This window comes from Heterocephalus glaber, unplaced genomic scaffold, assembly GCF_053883595.1.
Source record: "Heterocephalus glaber isolate CG9 unplaced genomic scaffold, H.glaber_assembly_v1.0 deba00000594, whole genome shotgun sequence".
Taxonomy (NCBI): Eukaryota; Metazoa; Chordata; class Mammalia; order Rodentia; family Bathyergidae; genus Heterocephalus; species Heterocephalus glaber.
Window position 1 is genome coordinate 381,222 of NW_028258151.1, and position 20,814 is coordinate 402,035.

Consider the following 20,814-nt stretch of genomic DNA (forward strand, 5'->3'; position numbering starts at 1 on the left):
AAATAGTACAATTTATGAGCATCTCATTTTTATATTTGATATTCTGTCATTACCCTTGATTCCAAATTATTGGATTTTTGTCACTTTTGATGTCTCCTTACGAAATATCAGGTATTTTCTGATACCACAGCAACAGACCATACATTTAAGAAAAGTAAAACCTCACAAGGAACAAAGAATGTTAACAAACACATATCAAACAAGAAAAAAGGAGAAAGGGGTTTAGAAGATGGACAGAGCAGGAGGGGGGGGGGGGAAGGGAATTGAGATGTATTATGTACATGTACCAATTCCACACAAGGAACATAAACATTATGTCCTATAAATATGTACTAATAAAAATAAAGAAATCCTTATAAATTCTGAACAAGTTGCCTTTACTTATTTATTCCATGACAAATCCTACAATTAAATGTAGCACAAAACCATAATATCTACCACATATATAAAATGTGGCAGAAAAAAAGTATACTACAAGTTTGAACAGTTTGAAGATCAAATAAAATATTTCAACTGCCAGAATATGTGTACAATGTACAGTAAAAGAAATGTTTAACTGAATTTGGAGTGATTAGGTGTCATTACAATCTCACTATGGAGTGTAGTCCAAGGAGGACTTAAAAGTTTATTGTTAACCTTCCTATTAATATCTGAGCAACAGACACAGAATTAGTAGCCAGCTTTGGGCAGATGTGGTCTGCACTGGCCTCCCACCTAAGGCCAGAGAGATTGCCCAGGTGAGGGCAGGGTAGGAAGGCCAGGGAGATCTGCACAATAAGAGAAAGTGCTCTCAGTCTCTACCCTGGCTCCTCTGTGATTCACACTCTCACTTGGGGCAACCTAAAGCACAGTCTCAGAAAGCCCAAGGGAAAGGAAGAGTAACTACCTAATGCTATCAAGAACTTATTTCTTTCAAAGGTAAGGAGCCAGCTGAAAGAATCTTTTGGACCTGGAGTTACAAGTAGAAGAGCAATGATGGGAGTGACTAGGATCCCTTGTGGACATGGAGCTCCTGCTCCAGATCAGAAGCCAGGACTTGCCTAGGATTGGGGCAGGACAAGGTCACAAGTGTGAGATCTGAAAGATCCTGTGATAACTTTCCTGAACCAAACACACAGTTCAACCCAAGTTTCAACAGAAGCTAAACAGAGAAGCAGCAATCAGGAATGTGACAAAGGGATTCAAAGCATGGACAATATGGGGCAAAAAGCTCAGAACCACAGGTGGGAAATACCATGGAGTCAAAACATCAAAGGGCTGGCTTCTGGAAAGGAGGAGGGAGCTCGGAAGAGTACCAAGAAGGTAGGCTCAGGAACCTAAAAATCAGACCAAAGCAAAAGAAAATTCATGTCATCCTTGTTCCCAACCTGTGGATGCCATCTTAAATTTAGGAATCTGTTGGCCGTAACTCATAGCCTGACAAAACCACACAAATGCTCTGATAGTATTTTGGATAGTATTTTGGAATGGTTTCAAGCAAACTCTGGTTTATAATATCCCTGCCCTCCTTACAGTCAGGATAATAACAGGTACTATTTTTTACTGGTAATCTGGTATCTTTTAATGAATAAAGTGCTACTGTTAAAAAAAGGTCAGTGCTACTGTTAAATAAAGTGCTACTGTTAAAAACAGTTGAGGAAATATAGGAAAAATGTATACTGTTAAAACTCAAATTTATGTAAAACAATTTACTGAAATATTTTAAAAATTTAAACCTCATAAGCAGTTATCATATTAAGAACTTATCTAATGTTCCTATTTGCAAGACACTATGCTATATCTGAAAAATAAGGCACAAGAAAGTAAAACATAGCATAATAAATATACATAATATGCTGTCATGCAAAAAAGGTAGTAATGAATATTACATTATGATTACAGTTTTGTAAAATAAATGTGTTTAACTAGGAAAAGATGGTGAGGATATATCCAACAAAATGCAAGCAGTGGTTATTTCTGAGTAGTGGGTAAATTTTATTTTCTCTTTCTTGGTTAAATGAAATGTTTTCCTACAATAAACATCACTATTATAATTAGGAAAAATATCACATTTGTTCATAAGAAGGGTGAGTGGCTAATCATATGCATTTACTCAGTAAAGTATTAGTCTAAATCTGCCCTATTTGGAGAAAAAAAGTACACCAATATGCCTTTATATAAAAAAAGAGGAATTAAATATGTCACATAGATCTGAACATGGCAGCCTTGAAGTTCTCAAATGATTAAACTGTGGGCACAATTTTTTCTACATGTCCCGCACCTTTCTTTTCTCTCAGTGTCTACTTTAGAAAATTTGCAATTGTGATGTTTTTTTGTTCCTTTATGATGTAAATCTTCTCTCAATCTCTTATTGGTTTATAACCCAGGAATGTCTTTCACAAAGACTTGGGGGCAGCACCTTTGATGTAACCATCAATGAAGTTAGGGCCTCCTTGTTTCAGTCTCTAGGAGAAGGTAGGAACCTAACTTCCATAAACACCAATTACCAACCACAGATGGCCTGACCTGTCTTAAGGATCTTTCCCATTGCCCAAGACCACAGCATTTAAAAAATCTGCCTTTTGGATTACTGGAGTTCACCCTCTCTCCCCTACTGGCAACAGCTGTGAATAAAGTTTTCCTTGCCCATTTAACTCTATGCAGTGCAGTTATTCTTTGACAGACCACACTCCATTTATGGGCAAGTGAATTCTGACCTAAAAACTATTCTCTTGGTCCTACTCCATGAGGCTGCTAAATCAGAGGACTTGTGTCTTGTCCAGACATCCCACTCATCCATTCTTCCGTCTGTGCAGTCAGATTAGGTAATAAGATACCATGCTTGAGGTTTCTGCTGGTCTTTTTGTGCCAACCTCGTGTTTACCAGAATTCTGAATAAGGTATGTATGTATTGAAAGTGTTCCCAGCTGATAGTAACATGATATTTGGCTTCATCTTTGGTGGGAGCTCCCATGGAAATGCTTGTAAAAGGATCAAGAAGAAGAGAAAGATGGATGTGTTTGGAAGGGAGAATTCTGGAATCTGTTATAATGCCACCCTATAGCCCCCAATACCACAAGAATTCCTATTAATAAGGACAGTTACAACATGAGTGCTTATTAACGAACAGACACGGTGCCACAAGCAAAATGTTCCATGTAATGCTCCAAGCCACACAGCAAGGTGAATATGTGGCTAACATCATTCAGATAAGGAAAGGAAGAATCAGAAGGTTTATTCGCTTTCTCAACTTTACACAGTTACTTAACAGTAGAAAGGGTATTTAGCCTCAGGGCCAGTATCTCCTCTTGCCTGTCATGTGGTTATTTTAACTGAGCTGTTTATCTTGGAGGGCCCATTTATAGCTAGCATTGCTAACTAATCTCTTTTAGCTTGAATGGTTCTCGTTTCCCTTGAGCTAGGCAGGTAAACTGAGGCACAGAAGCCAAGAGTTACAGTGACTAAGAGGACAACACCCATGCTCAGTTGGCAAGGACAAAGGTGGGCTGGAGGAGCTTCTTTGGGGCGGGGAGGGCACCGATGGCCAATGGCCAACCAGGAGAATAGCCCCAGCCTTCCCTGGTGTGAGCCAGCGGACCCCTACCAGGTTCACTTGAGAGTTAAGAGAACTGGAAAAGGGTTTCAGGAGTGACCTCTCATTCCACCGTGCACATAGCGTGGTGGGCTCTCAGGGGTTTCCAATTCTCAATCAGTCTTAAGAAATGGAGGAACCACTAGTAGGTATTTGATTTCCCAAAGTCAAAGACACTATTCCAGAACTCCGCTAATCTACCAGGTAATTCTTCAAACTCAGGGGCTTATGAGCTTAATTCCAACTACAGATCTCTAGGGCAAGTTCCACAGAGGAAGCTGTACTTTCTCTCAAGATGATTCTGCTCATTGTTCTAACTTATTATTTCCAAAGGGAAGAACTGAACTGAACATCCTACTTTGTGTGGGCATTTTACTGCCTTTCCTACTGATTATTTTTGCTTCAGTTGTTAGTAAGAAGGCGCCTGGATAAGTAATCCATAAGTACACAACTCTTCCATACACAGTTTGCTGTTATCAGGCCCTTATCACCATTCCTTGCAAATTTCTTTCCTGCATGCTTGGGATTGGGCTCCATCAGAGCTTAAGGTATACAGTCACTGGGATTTCTCAGTATTTTTTTCTGGAGATATGACTTGGAGAAATTACATGGTCAGCCTTCTGCATAAACAATCATGATTAACTTTCCAACAGCTCATACTTTCAATTGTGATTACTTCAGGAAATCTTCTGTGACTGTAATATTTAAGATACAAGGGCAGAATTCATGAGAGAGAGAGACTTCAAAACTGTGCATAGCTGCAATCTATTTTAAACATTTGCAATTGTGGTTTTGACAGGACTGGAGAGAGTCCAGCCAGTGTCTGCATCCCCAGTCACAAAAGGTACTTGTTAACATTTTTAAGGGGATATCAGGCTGGGTTTCAGTCCAAACAGGAACATAAACTGGGAGAGAGGCAAAAAGCAAATGACCCAGGGAGAACTACATGTGCTGACTAGCTCATCTCTTTCTCCAGCAAGAGCTCTTGTAGACCTTCAGTTTACCCATTTGCCACATCCAAACCAAGCCTATTTTACTGAGAAGATCTTATGCCTTTAAAAAATAATTTCTCTGGAGATTAATTATGTGATTATATATTTTCTTACAGAAATGAAGGCAATGCAAATGTAAAATATATGGTACTAGACAAATAATCCGTAACACTTAAATCAGGTAATATTGTTCTCTGGCATATTGGTAATTGACACATAAATGATCTTGTCTGGTTTCCAGAATAAAATATGGAGGTGAAAATGAAATTTATTTGATTAGTAAATTTATGTGACTTGATAAAATATTCATTCCTCCTCTTTCTTTGAATTCAAAATTATTTAGTATAACACTAAACTGTGTATTTATCTGAGAAGTGGGGGAGTGGAGTTAATTTATTAATCTCTCATCTTACTCAGAACTGCAAGAAAACCCCCTAGGAAAACACCCATCTGGCTATCTTTGGCTTCTTTCTCTCTGTATATTTTTTTTCTCCCCTCCTGTCCTCTTCTCTCCCCTCCCCTCCCTTCCTCTCCCTTCTTCTACTCTCTTCTCCTCTCTTTTCCTTCCTTCTTTTAACTGTATGTTTTTATGCAACATGTCTGCTTTATCATTGGTCTCAGTGTTAACAGAAGTCCAATTTTCACACAGTTTAAATGCTGAGATTTATCTCATCCCTTTTGTTAAAGACACACACACACACACACACACAAATTCAGCCTGGTAGCAAAGGTGTTTTTCCTACAAATATAGTTCAAGGGCATTATGAAACAGCATAATACTGCCAGAGCTTTTTTTGAGTTCCACTTGTGGTATCCACATCTCAAAGTGACTAATCTATAAATCTCAGTAATGCTACCAATGTCACTTATGACTAGTGTGAATTACTATATATATCTCAGAAGAGAAACATATGGTAATTAAAAGATAATTGTTAAATAAAAAAATATTGCACTAACATTGTAACCTAAAAATAAACACATCACAGCACTAGAGTTTTTTTTTATGTGGTAAGCAGGGTAAACAGCTAGGGAAGGTGACTGAGTACAGTGGAGTATTTTTAAGTAGATAATTGTAATATTTGAAAACTGACAAACTGGTTCATCATAACTTATATTCAGTGTTAATATGTTCCATTTTCATCTCTGTTACTTTTTATGTTAGGTGCCAACAGTTTTCAAACCACTCTGAACATAAATTTGAAAACAATTTATGTGTTTCAATGATGAGCTGAAGCAAATTCTAGAGGTAACACCAGGTCAAATTGCCACAAAACTGGTCTAGATGATTTCTGAAATTTAATTTCAACTGTTTACAAGGCACACTCGGATGCTCACTCTTCTATTCCCACGTCCCAGATCTTTCACAAAGGACTGAGAGAGAACTTAAAACAGTACTTGCCACAGGAACTTGAGATGAAGAGCTCTCTGTGCAGTTATTCAGCTACAGCTTTACTTGCAGGTATCAAAGATAAGAACTTCCGTCAAAGGTCCAGCAGGCCCTCAAAGCAAGAGGTTTGAGATAGACTTTGGTTTTACAGATTGTGTTTTGATGAAATTATGAAATAATTAAAAGGTACATTAAAATGTTCCTAAGATTTGAAATTGCTTCCAATAGCTAGTGATTTGATGGGAGCAGCTTTGAAATGACTGTGTTAGGATAGAAATCTGATTGGAAGACAAGCCTATGGAATTGCTCTGAAGTTGAACTCACACTGGCGTTAAATTGGATTTTGTTTACTTGTGATTGAGGTAGAGCTGAGAAATTTTGGGGGGGAAGTGAAGTTACACTCCACCCCCCTAGTACTTCTCCCTGCCTATGGTATGTGGTCTTAAAAAATTCAGAAGGAAATCACTTATCAACCAAAAAGGTCTGTTTTAGTTTTCAATGTAGTAAAGATGGTCAAATACAGAGATACATGTTTCTTTACAATAACTGAGTATTTTTCCAATAACTGCAGTTAGTGTTCATTGATCAGGGACCATAATCACTCCACTGGGCACTGGGCACCATGGCTGCCTCTGTGATAAGATAACTGAAAGCAAATCAGAATCAACTAGGGAGGAAAGACAAGAAACAGAGCAAGATGACTGCTGCAGAGATAAAGGCAGAGAGTCCCACCAGAGTCTCTGAGAGGACACCTCATGTAGAAATGGAGGCAGAGAAGTATCTGTGATACAGACAGTCCCAGCAATTAGTCTATTTCTCTTTTACAATTATTTTGTCCTTCACCATTTCCTGTGCTATCCTCTTTCTGCATCCTCCACCCTGCTCCTTTCTGTCCCATCCTTTGAAATTATTTGAAGCACGGAGGTGATAGCAATCATAAATTCATTATTATTACGATTATACTAAGATAACAGGTTATCCATAAAAGGCTATAATTCATATAATTTATTTAAATTTTACTTAAAATATAGAATAAAGTTATGCTTCTCTGGGCCAATTCTTAAGATTATCCTAACAAATTTTATTTCTACTCTCTTTCATTTCATAACCATATGTAAGTTAGAGTTTTGATATAAATAGCCTATATTTAAGTATATGTCATTAAGGAAGTATTTCTCTGGAGGTTTTACATGAGTCTTTTAAGTGCATACATAGAAACATTTGATGAAATTATTCACCACTTCCTATTTTCAAACTGTAAAGAATTAAGTTTCTTAAGGTAAGTCTATTTGAGTTTGATATTCTGAATAGGAGTTATACATGGATACAGGACACTGTAATTACAAAAACCTACTCCAGGGCAGGGGATTTAGCTCAATGGTTCTGCCGCCTGCCTCACAAGTGCAAGGTCCCGAGTTCGACTCCCCGTACCAAAAAAAGAAAAAAAAAACCTACTCCAAGAGTCAAAATTATTAGTATCAATAATAAGTAATTTAATTAGATGGGATTTATTTCTATTTTTAGTGGCTTTATAAAAATGATCTATATGTGGCCAATTTTTATATATATATGGTATATGCTGGTCTTTGTACTTATATGAGGTCTGTCTATAATCTATTCCAACTCCTCCAATTCTGACCTTTACTTTAATATAATCTAAATACCTACACCAGATGCATTTGAATTCAGGCTACGTTAATATCATTTCCATTTGTAAACTTTCTGGCATGATGTAGAGCATAGGAAAAGGAAAATTTTTATTTTCTTGAGGGAAAAGGAATTCTAAGTTTGCTAAAGAAATGGTGGATCATAGGACAAATACTTGGGTCTGATTCACTTCAAAATCAGTAAAATAGGAGAGGGAAGAGCAGTCACCAGGGAATCAAGGGAGCTTGGATTCTGGTTATATTTCATATCTATGTAGTTAGCTACACGAGTCTCAGTTTTTCACCTGCAAAACAAGAGCATGTACTGACTAATCTCTAGGCTCCTTCCACCAGCAATATAATTCTTTTTTTTGGTAGCGGGGATCAAACTGGGGACCTTGCGCTTGTGAGGCAGGCAGCGGAACCACGGAGCTAAATCCCCAGCCCTATAATTCTTATTCCACAAAATATTTACACTTTCTAAGTTCTGGGAAACTATCGTTTAAAATGACACCAAGTTCATTTGGTTTCAGGTTTTACTATAATAATCTTATTTGTTATTTGTAAGTTTACACTTATTTTTGAAATACTCTAAATAAAGATAGAAATATATTATTTAAAGAGTCTTGAACTACATATTTCAATGGGAATTAGAATTTTTCTTAATGGTCATCACTCACTTAACATTAATAAAATGCTACTTCTCTGTTTCCTTGTGGTGGACTGGGAGTGAGAAATAAAAAAATAATGAACTATGTATATTTCAATAAACCTAGTTTGTTTTCTCTTATAAGAACAGCTTTTAACAAAACAGTATTGCTCCTAAATTCTGTGTTAGTGGCCACTTGAAACCACAAATACCAGATCCCTCTGTCTGTGACAGGAAATTATCTTAGTGAGGCTCGTACAGAAACTGATGAATGATTATACAAGGAAAACCAAAAACGTTCAAAAATAATAAATAAAAGGATAAAACTTTAACTCCAACAATGTGCCCTAATTTTGTGGAGAAAACATGGTCACATGTGAAAGTACCTTATAAAAATAAGCTCACTTCATTATATTTCCTGAGATGACAAATCTGAAACTGTTTTAGAAGTATGCACCTAAAATTATAAGGAATAAGTGCAGAGAACAAATCATTTATTGAAAATACTAGTGATTATAAATATGAGAAAAGAAGATACACATCCACTATCTTCGCAGATTTAAATCTTTATTCCCATGTACATTGAATGTTCCTATTTCTGAAAGCACAGAGTGAAATCGTCTTTCTTAACCTGGCAATAGTTGTCATCACATGTATCATGTCACTGACCATTAAAATATTACTAGTTATTTTCTCAAATATGCAAATAAAATTTGCTAACTTAGACTAAATTATTCCATTATTTCTTTGACAACTGGAATGGATATTTCATAGCAAAGTTTTATAGAAAACTGGAGCATGTTAGAATTACTCTTATTCTTACTTGTGCCATATCAGTCCTGTTAATTTTAATTTTAGATGCTAAAAATGATAACTTTTATACCTTTAGCTGTCTCAGCTGAAGTTTTAGAATATTTTCTTATAATTTAGAATTTTCAAAATCCCATTCCAGGGCTGAACTGAACCAGAGTTTTTAGATAATTGTCTTTATCCCATCTCAAATCTTTTCACTTCTCATTAAAGTGAACTGTCATGGGAACCAAATCTCTTTTGAATCATTTCTTGCTTAAATACAACACAGGATTTTGAGAAAAGTATATAATGGCATTCTGCCTACTAACACATTACCACATTACCTTATTAAATATATCTACTTCCCCCAATAATCTTCTTTATTATTTCCTCACATTTTCCTGTATTTGTATGCAATGCAAAGTTTCCTTTTCCCAAAACTATTTCCGTAACAAAATCCTTATTTCCAAATACGAAGCCCTTTGTTTTTGTTTCAGCATAAAGAGTTTCAAAAGGGGAAAAACCAAACAATCTGCTCAAATGCTGTTCCTTCTATTCCCTGATTACATTTACCCTCCTTTTAAACACAAAGTGCTAATCATGAACTTATACAGCCAATGCTGATCAAGTTCTGGCTGCGGCAGCACCACTCCTGACACGAGGGACACAATGAACTGGAACAGCCCAAGGCCTGCTCTCCTGAACAGTATCCTCTACCAGGGGAGAAAACAAAATTTGAGAGTGATGCACATGGAAAAGAAATACAAAATGCAGCTCAGGCAGGAGGTGTGAAGGAGAGGCTCCGGGAGCTGTTCCAGCTGACAATAGGAGAGCCCTGCTCATCGCAAAATGCGACAATTTGCAGGTCCTGTGAGGAATGTGATCATTATGTACTACAAACATGTACTAATAAAAATAAATAAAAAATTAGTAAAGCTCTGTGAGACTGAAAAAAAAAAGCTACAGTTTCTCCCTTGATTTTCTCTGGCCAAATAAAGCCTGAAAATAGGGACTTACCTTTTATTACAGAAAACAGCATTATGTGGCTATGTGTCTCACAGATGAAGTTACTGGTGACAGGCTAACTTGTTGTACACTTTCTATTAGAATTTATTGGTCTTTTTCTTGCTTGCTCTGTTTTTCTCCAGGAACCGTCTCATTCAAAACAAGTAACTTTTTGAGTTAAGTAGTTTTCAACACTGGCTACACATTGGAATCATCCAGGCAGCTTTACCAAGCCCAAGCGCCATCTCTAGAGGCTCCAACTGATGCCACATAGGAATCAAAATTTTAAAAATCTCAACTCAGTCAAGATTGAGAAAACACCACAGTGTTTTCCAGAAACTCAAGAACTTGGAAGAAAAAAGTATTATTCACTGGTTTATAGTATATATAGCAGACTAACCTAATATATAGATATAAATATTATTTGCGAGTTTTAAGATTATCCATGTTATTCTTCCTAATTTTTCATAACTCAGTAACTTGTAATGATTTTAATATACCCTCTGTAAGAGAATTGGATAAAACAGAGGAAAATCAATTCAAATTTAATCACTTTACAAGATATATGGAGAAAAATGATCTTTGAGCATTATTTCAAATAATGAAAAGAAGAAACTATCAATAAAATTACTTAACTATAAACATTGTTCAAGCAAACAAGAGAATATCATTAAAAACAGTAATGTCATCTTATATATTCTGAATGAAAAATTATTAGGATGTACTATTAAATGAAAAAAAACAGACTTCAGAACAGTTTTAATGATTTCTGTTTTTACTATATGTATATACAAAATGTATACATAAATATGTATAAATTTGTTTACGTGAAGAATTTCTAGAATCATCACATATACATATGTCTGCAGAATGTGGCTGAAGTATCAGAAGGGCTTCATTTCTCATTCATATAATTACATATTGCTTAAGTGCTTAAAAGAATGAGCATGCACTTTTTTATTTGAAAAAATATTAGTACTGATTGCTACAATTTGTGTGGAGCATATTAACATTCCAGCTTATAAAGAATAAAATCTTCCAAGACATCAACCGTGAAACAAGAGTACAATTTTGTAAAACAAAACAAAACAAAACAAAACCTGTGTGGTTTTAGAAATAAAACTAAGAAATGGCAATTTACATATGCATTTGGTTGCCTGGCAATTTGAAAGCTGGCCACTTATTTTTATTCCCATTTGTAAGATTTTTTGATAGTGATGCCAATAATTCCTCTTTTTCAAAAGGAATGATAAAGTCCAAAACATAAGCGCTACCTATTGGTGTATAGCCAGAATACCAGGGAGTGTAAATTTCTCTACCAGTTAAACAACATCCTTTCAGTGCCATTCAATGATGTAGTTCCCTCCTAGGTAATAAAAAAAAAAACCCTACCAGATAGTCACACAGCCAAGTATTCATAGTCACATACTGAATACTGTATGCTCTTAAGAATTTTAATGCTTTTTTATAATCAATCAATTAATAGCACCTGCCTTTATTTAGCCCAAACTAGCCTTTCAATTCTAATTCACTGTGACTCTTTTTTCATTGCAGGATACACTAATATATATTCAATATTGTTTGAGTTTATCATGGTATGCTGTTAGCTATAAAATTTTGCAAACTATTGCACAAAACAGTGCAATAACAAGTTAGAAAATTGTGAGTCAGTGAGGTCTAAATACTCTGAATGTCTTTATCTTTCAGAGTAGCTCCATTATCTGTATATATGTATCCAGGCTCTGTCAGAGACTGCTGAACATAAGCTCAGAATAGTGCACATACATTGAGGATTTTTCTTGTCTTCTCCCTACTTCCCTATTGTACAGTAAAAATGTATGGGGAAAATAAATTTTCAATTTTCATTTAAAAATTTCTTCTCCCTCTCTCCCGTACCTCTAATCAGTTCAGATCAGTTAATCCAGGAGCAGTAGTTATCCTGGAATAGCAATATGCTAAAGGAACAGAACACCATTTTGGATCTAAACAGACTTAGAATATATCTTTAATTGTCACTTATGGGATAAGTAATTATCATTGGGCTTTCTAATATTTGAAATATATTTAATAATAATATCTATTCATCCTCACATCACACAGCCAGAACAACACTTATGATCTGTGGTCATCTGGGTAGGATTTAATTAATAGTACAATATATCCATCCTTTGTAAAGTGATAACATAAAATACATTTATGTAGTTAAAATACACATCCTGACTAGTCATCACACTGATATTAATTCAAGTAGAAATGTTTGGGCTCTCATTATACCTTGAATTCTATATAAATTTATTCATTACCTTAGTTAAGGGATATCAACCATATCTTTGAAGTGATAGCAATGTTTTGTCTTTGAATCTGCTGTTTGTTCAGTGCTGAGCAGGGAATGATGTGAACAATCAAAAGATATTAGCTTTATATCTGCAGTTTCACAGTTGTGTTTTTTAACATTATGTTATATCATTTCATACTTGATAATATTAGACCTTTAAATCCATGTCTACATTACTAAAGTGAAACTGAGATGGAAGACATTTGTCTAAATAAATATGGAACAGTTTCTAGAGATGAAATAGATTTTTAATCATCTAAAGTTCATGTCTAAACTGAGTCAATTGGACACTACCCATTCTTCACCCAATTGATCAAACATAAAATAGAATCTATGGTTACTATTAACAAAATACTAAAAACATCAGCATTAAAATCACCAAGGTAATATTTGTAAAATAATATAGGTAAGACCCCAGCTGGGCTAAGCAAAGTCAAAATAAGTCAGACTGGTGCTAATAATGAATATATTTACAAAGTCCTAACTTTATTTTAGTCCTAACTAAAGTTTTTACTATTTCTTCAAATTAGACTACAAAATAATCCAAGCATGAACTTGACTAGCTGGATCATTTGGTACCTTTGTGTCTCTCACAAACTGTGCTAAAGGGCACTGTAATTTATATCAACCAACAATGCTGTTAAATATTTCCTCTAAGTAGTCCATTTTTATATAGCCCAACAGACAAATATTCCAAACTAATAGAATACCAATTATCTATAAAAGCATTTTTCTCCATTGCATTTATACTTAATTACCTGCTTTGCAGCCCTTTAACAACTATTTGTCCCATTGGAATTCTTCCCACAATTCCTGATTCAAATAAAAAGAAGGAAAATAACATTTAATTTATCATATGCATGACCCTCTCCTGATTTTTTTTCTCATAAACACTAAGGAGTCTCATTATCTTCACTTTACAGATAATAAATGGGGCTCTAGCATAGACATGATCACAATGAATTCAAAATACTGCAGCTGGGGTGGGAGGGCAAATGGTGTGTGAGCTCAGGCAAAAGCACAGTTAATTGTCCAAATTGGCCAATCCAATTGTTGAAAGGTGTGATTATCCAAAATAAAAGATGACAGAGAAAAGCAAAAAGTGGAATTAATTACCATAAATTATTCCCAATTAACCCTTAGCATTATAAGAAAAATAGATATATTCCAATTTTCAACAAGCATATTCATACGTTGATAAGTGCAGAGAGTTCATCAACTACCTACTAGGTATCAGGCATTTTTGTGGCAAGGACAGGTTTGCATGGACTCTGCTGCCGAGGAGCTTAGACTGTGTTACACGTCATTCTTGAACAGGAGGAAACATAACAACACAAGCCATAGTGTGCTGCTAGTTAAGGCAACACTCTCAGATTTCTATCAGTATTTTCATATGCATAAAACAAAGGAACAAGGAAACACGGAGAGGGGAACAAATCCTCACACTTTATTTAATAAAGTATAAATGAACAGCTCCTAAGCTTTAACTCACTAAATTCCTTTACGGGAAGCAACCTAAGAATAAATGTCTCCAGATGATGCTGTATTACCAGACTGGTTCTTGGGTCAGCAAGGCCTGTTTCCCCTAGAGATAAAGATAGAAACTTGGCTTTCTTTATGACAAATGTTCTTTCAGCCCTAGTCTACCAAATGTTTTGTAGAAAGCTGAGAACATTTTAAGTGTTTTATATTCCTCATCATATCACAAGATTTGACCTAGTTCTCAACTATCAAGGGTTTTCATGGGAGAATTTACCCAACAGCAAAATAAAATCACTTCAAGTATCAAACATGCAAGTGCTTAACAAGACAAAACTACAATCCATCAAACAGGTTACCAAAAAGTGAGGGAAAAAAGAATAAAGAAAGAGGCAAGCAAAGGCAGTTTAGAGTGGTTGTCCTAAGTAGTTAGCAAAACTGAACAGGAAAGTAGACTGTCTCCCTTTCCTATGCAGAAAAGACACAAAAATACAGCCAGCACTCCAAATCCACAGGCTCTGCATCCTAAACTTCAATCAAGCTTGAATCAACCCAAAAGGAGATCAGAGAGAGAAGTGCCTGCCTCAGCTGCATCCATAGCTTATTATCCAAGACTTCCAGAAAGACAGCTCTGCTTTTTGATAATGTTCACGATACTTGCAAATCATTACCCACTAAGCTCAAATATAACCCAAGAAAGGAAAATAAGTACTTTTTTGTTTGTTTAATAAATTGTGAGCAGTTATTTCCCTCTGATCTTAAGTCATTAGCAAGGAAAACCATAAATATGAATGAACTACTTTTTATGAGGAAAGACCAAATACAGATAAAAAAACTATCAATGATTTCATTGTATAAAAAGGCTCTTTTGGGACTGGCTATTTAAACTATAGATCTAAAAATCAACTAGAGAAAGGAGATTGCTTTGAAGAGATTTTTTTCGGTTTTACTCTGATCTCATGATCATGCCTCATTTATATAAAAACTCATATGAAATGAATTAGTTCTCAGAAATAAAATTTTCACGAACTAACACTTAGCTACATAAGCACCAAGCATCTTTACTTAATTAATTATTTGGGGAGGAAATATTTTACATTACACGTGCCACTGGTTTCGGATTTTTTTCGGTCAGTTTTTTAAATAAACTTTTAAATTTTGGAATAATGCCAGATTTGCTGATCCTAAAGACAGTTTCCAACACTGTCCATTCCATCTCCCTTAACATTGCACATTACATGGTAAATTATAGTAAAAAATTAATTTTGATGCATGGTTATTAACTAAATTATCGAATATTTAGATTTCACTAGTTTTTTTACCAATGTCCTTTTACTATACCAGGACCAAATTCAGGATACCACATTACATGTAGTATCACCAAGTTTTAAACCAAGTGTTTTTAATGTGAATTAATCTTAAACACTCCTGTTTCAATATTATGAACATCTATTATATTGTAGCATAATTTACTGATTCCTTCAGAGTTTATTGGAGTAAGTGGTACTCTTTGAATCTTATATTAACTGGCCCCAGACAGCTATAAATTTGAGTACATTTTCATGTTTACAATGCTTTTACTATCTCCCCCTCTGGTGATAAGATAGTTGTGTGTGTCAACAGACAAGAGTTAAGCTGCAGTGGTTCATATTGTCATTGACATTGTTTTCCTACTGTCCATCAAACTGTGATTTCCTAGTTACACAATCCAAGGGCATATTTCCAGTTCTTATTGTAACCTCTTTGGAACTTTTGACACTATTAAACAACCCTTTCACTCTTTAAAAAAGTTTTCTCCTGGACTGAATAACACTGCAATCTCCTGGACTTGTTTTCTGTCTGGCTGTCACTTGCCTCGTCCTCAAGTCTCTGGCCATTCCTCCTTACTCTCCCCATCACCTAAATGTGTCACAGGTTCCATCTGACATTACTTACTGATCTCTTATACTCATCTCTTGGTTGGTATCTTAAACAGTCTTGCGACTTGCGCCATGTATAGATGACTCCCAAGTGCCAGTCTTGAAAATTTCAAATTGCTTCCTGGGTAACTATATCTGGATGCTACCTGGACATCCCAAACTTAGTACGCCAAAACTGAATTCATCCCATCTTTATTTGGTCCTTTTCTTCCATTGTACTCTACTTTTATTTATGAATGACACTGTGTTCCTCCAGGTCAGCCACAGTCAAGACCTTTTCCTTTTCTTGACATTACTCCCCATTTCCTCAGTACCACATCCAATCAGTGGTCAACACTTATTGACAAAATTTCTATTAGATTTCATTAGTTTGTCCATACCTCCTCTCAATACCACTGTCACTATTAGCAGCCACAGTGCATGTTTGTAAGTTGTAAAACAAACACAAATGATACCCTGCCTGTGCTAGTTTATTACCTCCAACTCTTTTTCTCAGTCTTCCTCCTCTATCCTTAACACAAGAACACATAAGTTCCCTTTCTGAAGCCCACATCTGATAATGTCATTATTTTTTGAAAAACTTTTTGGTGTGCCTTTACTTTTTGCTGCAGTTCTTGCTTCCTGAGTAAAAAAGGCCTTCACTTGGCATTAGAATCCTACTTGGGTTCATTCAGATTCCCCTCTTCATGTTCTTTGCTGCTTTCTGTAATGGCTACTCCCATGCACTGCTAACACTCTTTGCCCTTTGTGTTTCAAATTCTCTTTTTCTATTCCTGTGCTGAAGTCCTATCCATCCTTCAAAGTCCACCTGAAAGGCACTTCTAAAATCCAAAGTTCTCCTGGATTCATCATCTGAAAGTAACTAGCTAAACCTGCTTTGTACTTTAGCTAATATCTCTATTGTTTCATGCAGCACTTTTCACCCTACTTTTAAATTATTTGTACAGGGTTCTCACCTCCCATACAAAATGAATTTGCACTTCATAAAGTGATTACTGAGTGTATATTTTGATCACTTCAGATGCCTTAATATTGTAGGTGCTAAATTATCTTTTCCCCAGAAAATCTCTTAAAAAGTCAAAGCACAGGCATGAACCTATATATCCACCAACCTTTGTTGTTTCCTGGAAACAAACCTTCATCAGTAAGATTTCTGCTTACTGGTTTCCTTTCTACTACGTCTCCGGTCACCAGTCTTAGTAATCGCAGTGCGCATGCCACCCACTGCCTGAACCACCTGCCAGATCTTGCAATTACATTACAAATTCTCAACTGTAAACATTTCACTTTTTCAAAATCATGTTCCTTTCTTCTGCTGTCACTTCAGAAATCCTGCTTTGCAAATTTTCAGCCCAGAACTATGTATAATTCACTGGGTCTATCATAGTCCCCTGTGCACTTAGATTTCACGGCCATGATTTGGTATAATCGCAGCGTGACATAGACCCTCAGTTCACTTCCCCTTTAAAGTATGTTCCAACTCTCCCCTTATCCCATGCCTACAATCAAGCAGCTGAACATGATAAAGAAAACCGTGCATCCATACTAAGTGAATTCAAATTATACTTATGATCTAACTTCTCAAATTATCAGTATTGCTGGCAACTTTTTATATTTTTCTGTTCAATTCACTAACACACTCTCTGAAGCTACTATTTTGTATTTTCCCCTTTGATGCCCCTTCCTGGTGCTCTTAGATTGGCATTATATTTTCTAGAGGAGGAGCAAAGAAGCTCTACATCTTTCTATAACTTCCGTATTTATTACCTTCAGAGTCTCTATCACTTAATGTACCTCTTCTCAGTTATAATGTATGATGTATATATACCAATAGACCATTCTTCCTCTTTTATGTTCAAGTTTAAGTACTTGAAGCCTAAAATGATCTCCTCTGTCTTGTGCACTATTAAGATTTTTCTTTTAAACTCTTGGCAAATCTCTTCTCAATAGTCCATAAACTCGTGCTTGTATGTCCCTTAAAAGGGAAAAAAAATCCACATTCTCTCTAAATAATGCCTCGTATGTTTCATTTACATCAAAACTTTTCCAAAAATGCAATCCATCCTTGCACTTTCCCTTTTTCTCTTGAATCCACCCCAATTATGTCTTTTTTTTCACTACTTCCCAGAAGTGTTTTCACCATCATTCCATTCTGCACAAGAGTTTGCTAGGACCTTTTCACTCTGCCTCTCTAAAACACATTTCTTCATGTGGCTTCCAGGTCTCCACTCTTCTCTGGTTTTCCTCTATTTCACTCTTGACCTCTTCTCTCTGATCTTCTGGCTCTTCTTCTTCTCTCCACTTGAAAGTTAGCATGTCTGCAGCTCCATCTTCAGCTCTTTTCTCTTCTTTATCTGCCTTGGCATGGTGCTCAAATACAAGTCCTTTGCTCCTTAACGTACCTACAAGGTGACCACTTCAAATTTATATCTTCAGCCCTAACACTGCTCTGAACCCCTAATCTAAATATTCAACCACTGCTCAGGGTCTCCAACTGTATATCTCATCATCATCTCAAGGTTATTATGTCCCAAAATAAACTCTTGGTCCAACTAGACCTCTTCTCCAAGTATATACTGTCACAACAAATGGCATGTCCATTCCAAAACTGAAATCATTTTTGATTCTTTTCTTTCCACTCACACGAATCACACCGGCCAGAAAATCTAGTCAACTCCATTTTGAAATCTATTCTTGCATTCAACCTCTACTCAGGAACTAGCACACACTCCAGCTGCAGTTCAAGCTCTGGTCATCTCTCCTCTGGAAGAGTGCTGTGGGGTCTCCTCACCACCACACTGGGCCCCTCACAGTATATGCTTCATACAGAGTCCTGCCATCCCCTCTCAGTCAGGCCTCCACTGGCTTTTCATTATGTAGAACAAAACCCACCGCTGAAAGCTGTGTTCCACGAGGCCCTACATAGCCTCCCCATCTGCTCCAAGCTCTCGTCCGTCCTCAAGCTCTGACTCACTGAACTTTCCTCACACTGATACATATGCTACTCTGAATGTGTAAGTCCTCTGCTACTTCATACCACTTTTCCTAACTGTGCCCTCTGCCTGGATGACTTCTTTATCAGATATTAATATATTTATTTTTCTACTTTGGTCAGGGTTCTGTTTAAATTATCCCTTCATCAGAGAGGGCTATCCAGACTATCCTATCTGAAATTTCATCTGTATCATCCTCTACTGCCTTACCCTCCTTTCGCTCTGCAGTTACTCCCTTACTTGATATGATGTTATATAACTAATCAACAATAATAGCAAGCGTTTACATACATTAACTCAAAACAACCCTTTGAAGTAGTTTTATTATTCACATTTTTTACGCAGAGAAACCAAAGTGCAGAGAGGTTAAAATTTTATCATGTCACACAGTGGGTTGAACAATAATAATGTGAGGTTTTATTCAAACACTCTAATATAAATGCCTCCAATTCTACTGTACCATGTATTTACTCTATCAGAATGGAAGGGCCCTGAGAGTAAGCACTTTGGTTGTCATCACTACAATATCATCCCCTGAACTGTAAATAAGTAAATAAGTACTGTATTGGTACATAAATTAATGTGTCTGCCTATGGTTTCTCTCTCCCCTTTTAATTGGTAGCAGCTAATTAACTTAATTACATCACTGCCTACGGAAGTTAGAATAAATAGGTTCAGCATGAGATTACAAAGGGTTTGCCTATGAATAAAATTCTTGACATAAAATTTACTAATGAACCTTTTGGATTAAGACATTTTTTAAAAACCATATCTTCATTTGTCATGATTCTACAAAGGAATAGTTCCAAGATTAGGAAACTGATAATAATAATAATATATTCAGAAATCTAGAGCAACAATAATTTTATAAGGGTGATTTCTAAATCAGCTTAGAATTACTCAAAGATAGAGTGAATTCTTAGAAATATAAATACCAATTGGTTTAGATGACTCAGTAAGCACTGGAAAAAGAGTAGGCAGTGAATTTTTAGAAAGAATACAGAGAAGTAAAATTATATCATTGCTCAGTAGGACAACGGGTTCAGCTCTGGGGTCTGTGAGAAAATCCTCTGAAATCTTAGAAACAGCTTACACTTTCTCAAACACCCTATGAAACAATCTTTCTGAATTCTAGTTACTCCAGTTGGGTTTTGATGGAAGCAAGTTACCTACCAGGTTGGAGAGCTACCTCTGGAACACATTTCAGCTTTTCCAAGCACCAACCAACAGAACTTGAAATATTTGCATTAGAAATAAAGAATTCCTTTTTTTCTTCCTAAATATCACCATTTTTCTCATCGCTATGCTTTCTCCATGCCCATTTTTATATATTTGACACATCAAACACCTTGACAGTGCTTGCTATGTGTCTGACACTATTTAAAGTGTTTTATAAAGAGTAACTCATGTAATCCTCCACACACCCATTAGAGGGGCAAATTCCAGTACAGAGCAGTTAAATGACTTCCTAGGCTCTGCTGTCTCTGACACTGTCAGCAACTGCACTCCAGTCTCCAAACGAAGGACCAGCAGCCAGTCTGTGGGGCAAAGGATGCTGGGTATTCTTGTGTGAAAAGGCTCACAGATGTTTGAAAAGACACATGTTAACAATTGGAAGTCTGCATGGACCACCTACACCAACCAAACCTAGTTCATGATGCTGGCCTTTTACACTCACAGCTGTTCTTTAAAGAAGGGCAAACTGCCTCATATGTCACTAGACTTATTTCTTCTGGAGCAGCCTGACAATAGTTGGAGAGAAACTGAAAGCAAAGAAGAAAAAGATATGCAACAAGATCAGGAAAAGATAAAGAACATGACTGATAAAGAAAAAGATGTGTGCACACATCATTAGACACCATGTCTCGTAAACACAAGAGTGCCAGCATACAGGGGTTCCTAGCACCATGCGAGGGGCTCACATGTAGGAGGCCTGGGGTTTGTATGCATAATTCAGAGATATTTTTGCTTCATGGAAATTGGTGTCATCTTTACAAAAAGCAAGTGCCTCAAACAGGATTAAGGCAACTCTGTATACATGATTAT

General features: G+C 36.2%; 1 protein-coding gene across 3 annotated transcripts in view; it reads right to left on the minus strand.

Moving 5' to 3' along the window:
* LOC110345624 (regulating synaptic membrane exocytosis protein 1-like) overlaps positions 1-20,814 on the minus strand; it is a 222,389-nt gene that overhangs the window by 181,809 nt on the left and 19,766 nt on the right. The window contains exon 2 of one of the 3 annotated variants that reach the window (XR_015448881.1): positions 1-20,814. This exon is cut by the window's left edge and continues 22,242 nt beyond it; it is cut by the window's right edge and continues 17,863 nt beyond it. The exons of the other annotated variants lie outside the window; for them this stretch is intronic. The gene's annotated coding sequence lies outside the window, so the exon portion shown is untranslated. 3 annotated transcript variants of the gene reach the window in all.